At 47.4% G+C, this 7,852-nt stretch overlaps 1 long non-coding RNA gene across 2 annotated transcripts; it reads left to right on the forward strand.

Moving 5' to 3' along the window:
- The first annotated feature begins 5,843 nt into the window (after window positions 1-5,843).
- On the forward strand, window positions 5,844-7,287 carry LOC124676851. 2 transcript variants are annotated; one of them, XR_006993827.1, is made up of 2 exons: window positions 5,844-6,137; window positions 6,971-7,287. It is a non-coding gene; the product is annotated as an uncharacterized LOC124676851 (long non-coding RNA). The 2 variants fall into 2 exon arrangements; XR_006993828.1 differs by having other exon boundaries at window positions 6,993-7,287.
- The last annotated feature ends 565 nt before the right edge of the window (window positions 7,288-7,852 follow it).

Genomic DNA, 7,852 nt, shown 5'->3' on the forward strand with positions numbered 1-7,852 from the left:
AAGAGCTAAATTTTAAAATGGCAGTGCGGACGGCTGGGGATACTCAGCCACCGGGGACCAATCTATGTGGATACTATGTTTGTGAGAGGATCCGGAGATACCGCAATGAGCGGGACCAGAAGTGTGAGAACAACATCCCGAGGAATAACCTCCGGAAGACGCTTAGTCCGGAAGCTCGCTTCCGACCACTTCAAGAGGAACTAGCTGGATGGTTGGCGAGGAAGTCATCGATCCTATAGGAGAACACTATTACGATGACGTAGAACTTTATATGCACAAGAATTTGTAACTAACTTGTTCAAAATTGTATATGGTCATCCGATATTGAATATATATTGTATATGGTCATCCGATATTGAATATATATTATATATTCCTCTTGAATTCTTTTTGGTTCTAATTTCAAATTTGTTTAAAATTGTACATTCATATGCATGTTTTAGGGGGAGGGGGCCGTAGAATATGTGAAACTCCTTCAAAATTAAAACCCAAAAGAAATAAAATAATACAAATTAAAAAGAAACCAGATTTAGGGGGAGGGGGGGCTAAACCCTAAACCTGCGGAGGCCTTTAGTCGCGGTTGGCCGAAGAACCGCGACTAAAGGTCCTCCGCCTCCCGGCGCTCGCCTGCGGCCCACGTGGACGGGCCTTTAGTCGCGGTTCGTAAGGAACCGCGACTAAAGGGGGGCCTTTAGTCGCGCTACTTTGGTCGCGGTTGCGCCACCGCGACTAATGGTAGTTGCCAACCGCGACCAAAGCCCCTTTTTCCACCAGTGATCTATAAGGAGACTAGGATTTGTATAGAGCTCGGCCGATCTTTTGAATTAGTTTCAGCTGAGGTAAGAGACTAATGTGAAGAAAAAAGCCCGTAAACCTCCATCGTTCTCATCCAGACGCGCGACCCCGATCCGCCTTCCCAGCCGCCGGTCCAGATTCCTCGACGCCGGCAGGCTCCCGCGCAGCAGCACCCGCCCTTCCTTCCCCGCCGCTGGAAGATCCTCACGCTGGCCTGCCCCTCCTCCCCCTACGCCGCAAGGTCGTCGCGCCAGCCAGTCTTCCTCGTTGTGGGCAAGCTCCACGGCTAGCAGGCTCCCACGGTGCCTGTTCTTCCCCATCGCCGGCAGGACCCAGCGCCCAAGTGGCGCCGTCCACTTCCAAGATTTGAGGTGTTCTTGATGCTCAATGTACATGCCCCCTTCGTGCCATGTTTTCTCCATATTAATTGCTCATTTTTTGGATGCACCATCACCGTATCCTCTGTTCGTCTTGATTTCGCTGCACAGATGTTCTTCCTGGAAAGAAACACTTTGGTTTAGGTTGCGCGGCAGCCGCCGGGATAGTTCGGCGCGGCAGTTGGAACGGGCGGCGGTCAGAGCACCCGCTCCCCTCCACGCATCTTCGGTAGATATTAGTGACCTTGGATGACAATCGGATTTCCATGATGTATTTGATGCTAATTTTCATGCCATCCCTCCGTATCATGTTTCTCCTCATCTTCTCTTCTTTCTGAAATTTTTTCTCGATCCGTATGTGAACCTTGTTAGTTTTCCTGATCTGGACTTGTTTCACCGTTTGAGGAAGCAGGTCTATGCTGATTTTGTGTACATGTGTTCCGATTCAGATCCAATTTATTCTTCATTTTGACAGTGAGATCTACTTTGTAAATTTGTTGGAATTTTATGGCAGCGAGCCTTTCCGTTTGAATTCTCACTCTGGAAAAACTCGAATGAAACTTATATGCTTGACTTGGTATTTTAGATAAAAAACTCGAATTGATTCTGTTGTGTTCCAGCTTCAACCGTTTTGGAGCCAAATGTGCAGTATTCCCTCCCTCTCACTGAAATTAGTTTGTTTTTTTGGAGGCAAATACTTTGCAAACTTTCAACTGAATCCGAAAGAAAATAAATCACGTTTATAATATGAAGAGCCGATGATTTGTCAATTCCAAAGCTGATTTAGGTAGACTGAAATAGTGGAGGTGAAGGAGCTGGACAACGGTTTGACATGAATGTATTTTTCGGTGGATATATCTTTTAGTTTTGCTGGCTAATGGTGGATTTCAAGTTTCTAACGAAGCCGCGCGTAAAAAGTTCCAAAAGCAAAACAATCATGGCTTGTAACCACGACACTCAAAACATGTCCTATCTTCTATTTTCTTGTAACAGAACTCAAAATAAGTTGTTGTTCTGAAATTTTCGCAACTGAACTACGAGATATGCGTTGCAATCGTTCAAAAATGTAAAATCATTTGCAACTCGGACAGATTAAGCAATGGTGTGGTTAATCGATGCAGCCGCCACATGGACAATTCTATAGTCTGGATTTCTTTTTCACCCAAGGTAGCTAGCGGCAGGACAGGGTCCACTGCGACATGATCTCTCTCGGCCATGGCCACCGCAGAGCGGGGACCTCCTCACAGGCCGCTCCTTGGTGACGGCGTCCTATCGCCGGGTGCGACGGTGGAGCCGCCGGGTGCGCCGTCCGTGTGGCCTTATGGCCATCAGCTCTGCTTGCCCCGCTAGTCGTGATCCTGGGTGCTTGGTACCACCCCGAATGGCTGTCCTCCGCGAGGGAATCCCATCCAAGGTGGTTGAATTTGAACCCGCGCGAGTCACCATTTCCGATTAGCGCCACCGTCGAGACTCTAGGAGCTGAACCACCCTCCTCCAATCAGTTGGCCCGTGTCCTGGGCGCGACCGAGCCTCGGCCACGAGCTCCCTCCCGAACGCCTGCGGCCGGCAACTAGAGCTCGCCGTCTTGGGCTCTTCCAACGTCCGTGTGTGGCTGCTGCTTCTGCTGTCCACGACACACCCGCGGCGCACCCTCACCTTCACTTTGTTTACTCCCATGTAAAAGTTGTTGCCTAATATCGTACAGTATACTAGTACCAGTTACTCAATTGCGTCACAGCGTGTTAATAATAGTTGCTTAGTTTAGATAGTTTGTTGCTTAACGATGTGTGCACGCCGAGGCCAACCCGTGTGCCAACAACATATAATGTTAATGGTTGTAAGAGTTTTTTTTGGAAAGAGGAAGATTAAACTCAAAGGAATACCCGTCTGGCTGATCCGCTACAAGCCTACACCATAACCCTCCTCTCTATACACTGTAGTATACGTACCGTGCCGACACAAGTTTGTCGATTTGGAATCAAAACAACGAGTTAACATTGCCATGGTTACCGTGACCGTGTTATTTTGTCATTTCACTACCAAAACTACAAGCTACCTTCGGTATGGTATTGGCAACCGTGTCCGTGTGATTTTGTCATTTCACTACCAAAACTACAAGTTGTCTTCAGCATGGTATTTCATGGAACAAACATCCAAACCAGTGCCAGCGTCATGGCTACCGTGACCGTATGATTTTGTCATTTCACTACCAAAACTACAAGCTAACTTCGGTATGGTATTTTATGGAACAAACATTTAAACCGGTGTGAGCTCTCGTGGAGCTACACTGGTTCGGCATGGCAGCCATCCCGTAGAATTTTGTCAATTTGGAAAAAAAACGACAATCTAACTTTGGTACTACACTGTTGAAGGGACATCTACACATATCTACCGTGCCAAAATAACAAGCTAGCATTGGTATGGCAGCCATGGCAAAGAAGATTCAAACTCACACATCAAGTTCTGTAACGACGTTACATGAGATGACATACTCTTTTTTTGATCTGCACCTGGAGAGAGTTGGAGCCCCACTATCCAACGGTTACTATCCTATGCATAGCTATCACCCTTGGTAGAATAGCTATTCTCGAACCCCCTGCCCAGCCGCCCAGGCCGAGCCGAACCACCGACAAGCTCCCGAACCAACCCGGTGTGAGAAAACCCACCGACGCCACAATGCACTTCTCCTCCCTGTGAACTTCCCCAGCTTCTTCCCGGCGGCCATCCCCAACTCCCGCCCCACCTTCTTCCCGGCGGCCGTCCCCAACTCCCGCCCCACCTTCTTCCCGGCGGCCGTCCCCAACTCCCGCCCCACCTTCTTCCCGGCGGCCGTCCCTAACTCCCGCCCCACCTTCTTCCTGGCGGCCGGACTCAACTCCCGCGCCGCATTTTTCCTGGCGGCCGGCACCAAATCCCTGCATCTCCTTCTTCACTGGTGGCACACCACCTTCCTCCCGGCGGCAGCCCTCATCTCAGAACCCGTCTCCTTCCCAGACCGTAGCACCTCGGCACCACCGTGACGCCTACGCATTTTGCTGTTGTACTGAAGCCACCCCCCAAAAAACGAGGCACCCACCCGTACCACCCCATCTTCCACCAACCCCGTGCCCGAATCCCCCATATCGCCGGCGCTGGGTGCTCCCCGCCGCCCAGGGGCCACGTCTTGCGACCTACCAGCCGGCGGTGACCCTCCTCCCAGCTCGCCCTCCGCCGATCTCCTCCCCTGCAGCTCGCGCGCCACCAAATCCCATCCCTGGCTGCTCCTGAGCAGCCCATCCCATCCCCTGCAGGTCGTGCATCGCCAAATCCCCACCCCCCCTGCAGATTCACGCGCCACGGCTCAGATCCCCTGCACGTGGCGCTCCGTCCTCCCCTTCCCTGCAGATCGACTGTGAGCCGCATGGGAGTTCACCTAGCGCTATTCAGTTTTCAGCCTCGACAGGCAGGCAAGAGCGGCTGCTCACTTCTCAGCTACGGGCGATTAAGTCGATTATTTTTTGACATCATGGAGCAGTTCAATTAGTCCAGGACCGGAATATTATTACTAACCGCCGGGTTTGACATCTTCTACTTTTGCTTTCCACTTAACTTCTGTTCCGAACTTGTTGCTCGCCGTTTCGAATATCAGTTAGTGCTCTTAATAATGCAGCTCTGCAGCAGCTCCCTAGCAAGTAAGGCATGACCAAAAACATCAATCGCAGCTCTCTCTCTCCCCTGATCTATTTGCGTGTTAAACTTTTCCCTGTGATTCAGAGTAGTTTTGACAAAAAAAAAATGCAAATTTATCTTGTTTTCCGATAGCGGTTTGGTGCTCCCTATGTGCTAGTTGATATGGCTGTGAGAACCAATTTTTCTTTTATTCATGAAAGGAAAATAAAATGCAGTAGATAAGTTTTGTGCAATACAAAGAGAAGTTAAAATTATTCAAAAGAGGCAGTTTACTTCCTATTTTCGCGAGTTCATTTAGTTTCTCGGATAGCTTCAGTTAAAAGGACACGATAAGAACCCAATTTAAAACAAAAGAATGTGGATTTAGCTTTTATATTTCTGAGAATTTCATTTGGTACAGCGGCGGGGTTCAATTTTTTGATGATAAAAAGGTTCAATTCATCCTACTGAAGTTCCCATATAGGCGATAAGAGTTCACTCGAGGCCTCCCCGGCAATCTAGTAGATGCCTCCATGGAGTCCAGGGCGCGGCCAGGCATCCACCGGCAGTCTAGTGCATGTGGACCTCGTGCAAGAGCATCAGTTCACTCACCATGTCAATATGAATCCCCATGTCCTTGTGATATGAACTACAATGGCGGCTTCCTAGCTAGTTCTGCAGCGCAGCCACCACAAAGTAGGAAGGCGCGGAGAAGAAAAATGCCACTCGCCATCCTCCAGCATGGATTGCATGGCTGCCATGGAAGTTCACGCTGGCTGCCATGCGAGTCCACCGGGCGCCGCTACAGGAGTCCACACCGGGCTTTACCGTCCAAACTTCTTTTTCCGCCCATCTAAATTTCTTTTTTTGCTCATCTGAAATGCCTATATTTGTGGTGTCCTGAACTGCCATACTCCTTTTCTTTAGCGAGCAAGCATGTTATGTTTCCTTTGTGTATAAAATGGAGTGAAAAATAAGTTGATGGGGACAAATGGTTGAGCCCGCGGGAGCTCGTCGCTGAACCCCTCCATCATGTACAACCAAACCAACCCGAGAACGGACTATATTTCCTCCTGAGCGCCGCCCTGAACTTCCACTCGCCTGCAGCGCTGCACTAGAGCCTCAACAAACCCCGCTCCGATCCACCATGGAGGAGCCTACCTTCTTGATGTGCAGATTCAAGTTCAAATTTGGTGATTTTAGTTCCATCAAGAGGATGACTGCGCAACGAGGTCGAGGAGCACCAGGCCCTTGTCTGTTTGTTGCCCATTCGGTAGAGTCCACGAGAAGTTCATATGGTGGAGCGCTGCATCCCAGGTAATTGTGTAGCTAATCTTACATCATTTTGTCCAGATCTCTGATGATTCAGGCGTCTTGCCAAGCAAGAGGCGACCTCAGCTACTATGTTTAGCTCAAAACAAGCGAGAACTACTACTCGGTCCAGTTGCATAAATAGCCCGAGTTTAGTACATCGGTTTACTTCCCTGGAATGTCAAAATGTCACTTTCATTTATCTTTCTTTTTTATAAGAATTAGGTGTGGAATCTTCCTAGCCGTGAAGTAATATTTCTAAGTGGGATTTAGGGGCGATTCGGGTAAGCACCTAGGGAGGGAACGAGAGAGGCCGACGTGCGAAGAGCTTTTTACGGTTTCATTATGTGTTTGCTAATAATGAGTCTAGTTAGCTAGATTGTTAGATCTTCGCATGTTTTGTGTACGAGATCTGATTTTGGGCATACTAGGACGCACAACTTCGAAAATTTTATTAAAGAAATATCCGGGCATACAAAATATAATCATTGTTGGATGATGGCTTTTCTAAATCCAAACCAGTTCAGTAACATTCGCCGCTTAACAGTACCATGGACATCCCAACTCTTAGGAACAAACATTGTGGCATATGGTTCCAGCTAGGATTATCGCTGCCCGAGCTAAGTTCGGGATCAGACCATGAGATGAAGAGTGCAGCTACATGTTTGCTTGTAGCTCATCTCGGACCATGGGCTGTAAAAAAGACCGGAGAGCTGCTCCTGTTTAGTTTATTTTCTAGTGTAGTTCACTCTTGCGGTTGAAGTTTACTATGTGCACCCTTATTTTGACAATTTTTCGGTTAGATGAAGAAGTTAACTTGGTCTCTTTGGGTAACACAGACGTGCACTTTGCCTCTCACAGAAAAAATACACCTTTGTCTGGTGGTTTATCCACGTGAATTTTTTGAGCATCATGGTGCTGTCGGCAGTAGCAGACGGGAACGAGACGCCGGCATGGTGGAGTACGACTAGGATTGCACCATCGTCTATGTCATCCAAGTCCAGGTGCGCCATTGGTTCTGAAGTTCATTATTTTGTCGGATAAAATTTCAGTTCTATATGAGGGGGAGTCCACCTCACGAAGCCTTTAGAGGAAGTTCACTTATTCTAGCTGTAAAGATCACTTCGACGCTGCATCAATCAATTATATTTTAACACTGGAAATTTATATTTTAACACTGGAAGTTTGTTATTTTTATTTTGTCACGAATATAAGAGTGAAGTTCATTTTCTTGTCAAAAAAGTTCACTCTTTATAGTCCTACTCTACGAGAGAAATTAATAGAAATTATATTTGTCCGGAAGTGCACATACGAGAAAAATAGCAGTTCATTATATGTAAAAAAGTAGAAGTGGGCTCCATTTTGTAAGTTTATTTTCTTCAGTCCAAAGAGTTCAACATTTTGGATGTTTGTTTGGTATTCACTAGGAGTTCATTCTTTAAAGGAAATTCTGGCCGCACATGGATTTTGTATTTGTTTTATTGTGAAGTTCAATCCGTATGCACTAGAAAGTTCACTATTTATATATGTAAAATTTGTAGAGATAACATAGGCGGACAAACTGCAGTTCACAATTTATTGTTCAGGTTTTTTATAGGTGCACATGGCAGAAATTCACATCAACTATACTGTGAAGCTCGCCTCTTCTTTCCCGTGAATTATCCTCGTCAATTATTTTGTCAGCAAGTTCACATCGCCCTCGTGAGGAAGTTCACCTATTG

This window comes from Lolium rigidum, chromosome 7 (assembly GCF_022539505.1).
Source record: "Lolium rigidum isolate FL_2022 chromosome 7, APGP_CSIRO_Lrig_0.1, whole genome shotgun sequence".
Taxonomy (NCBI): Eukaryota; Viridiplantae; Streptophyta; class Magnoliopsida; order Poales; family Poaceae; genus Lolium; species Lolium rigidum.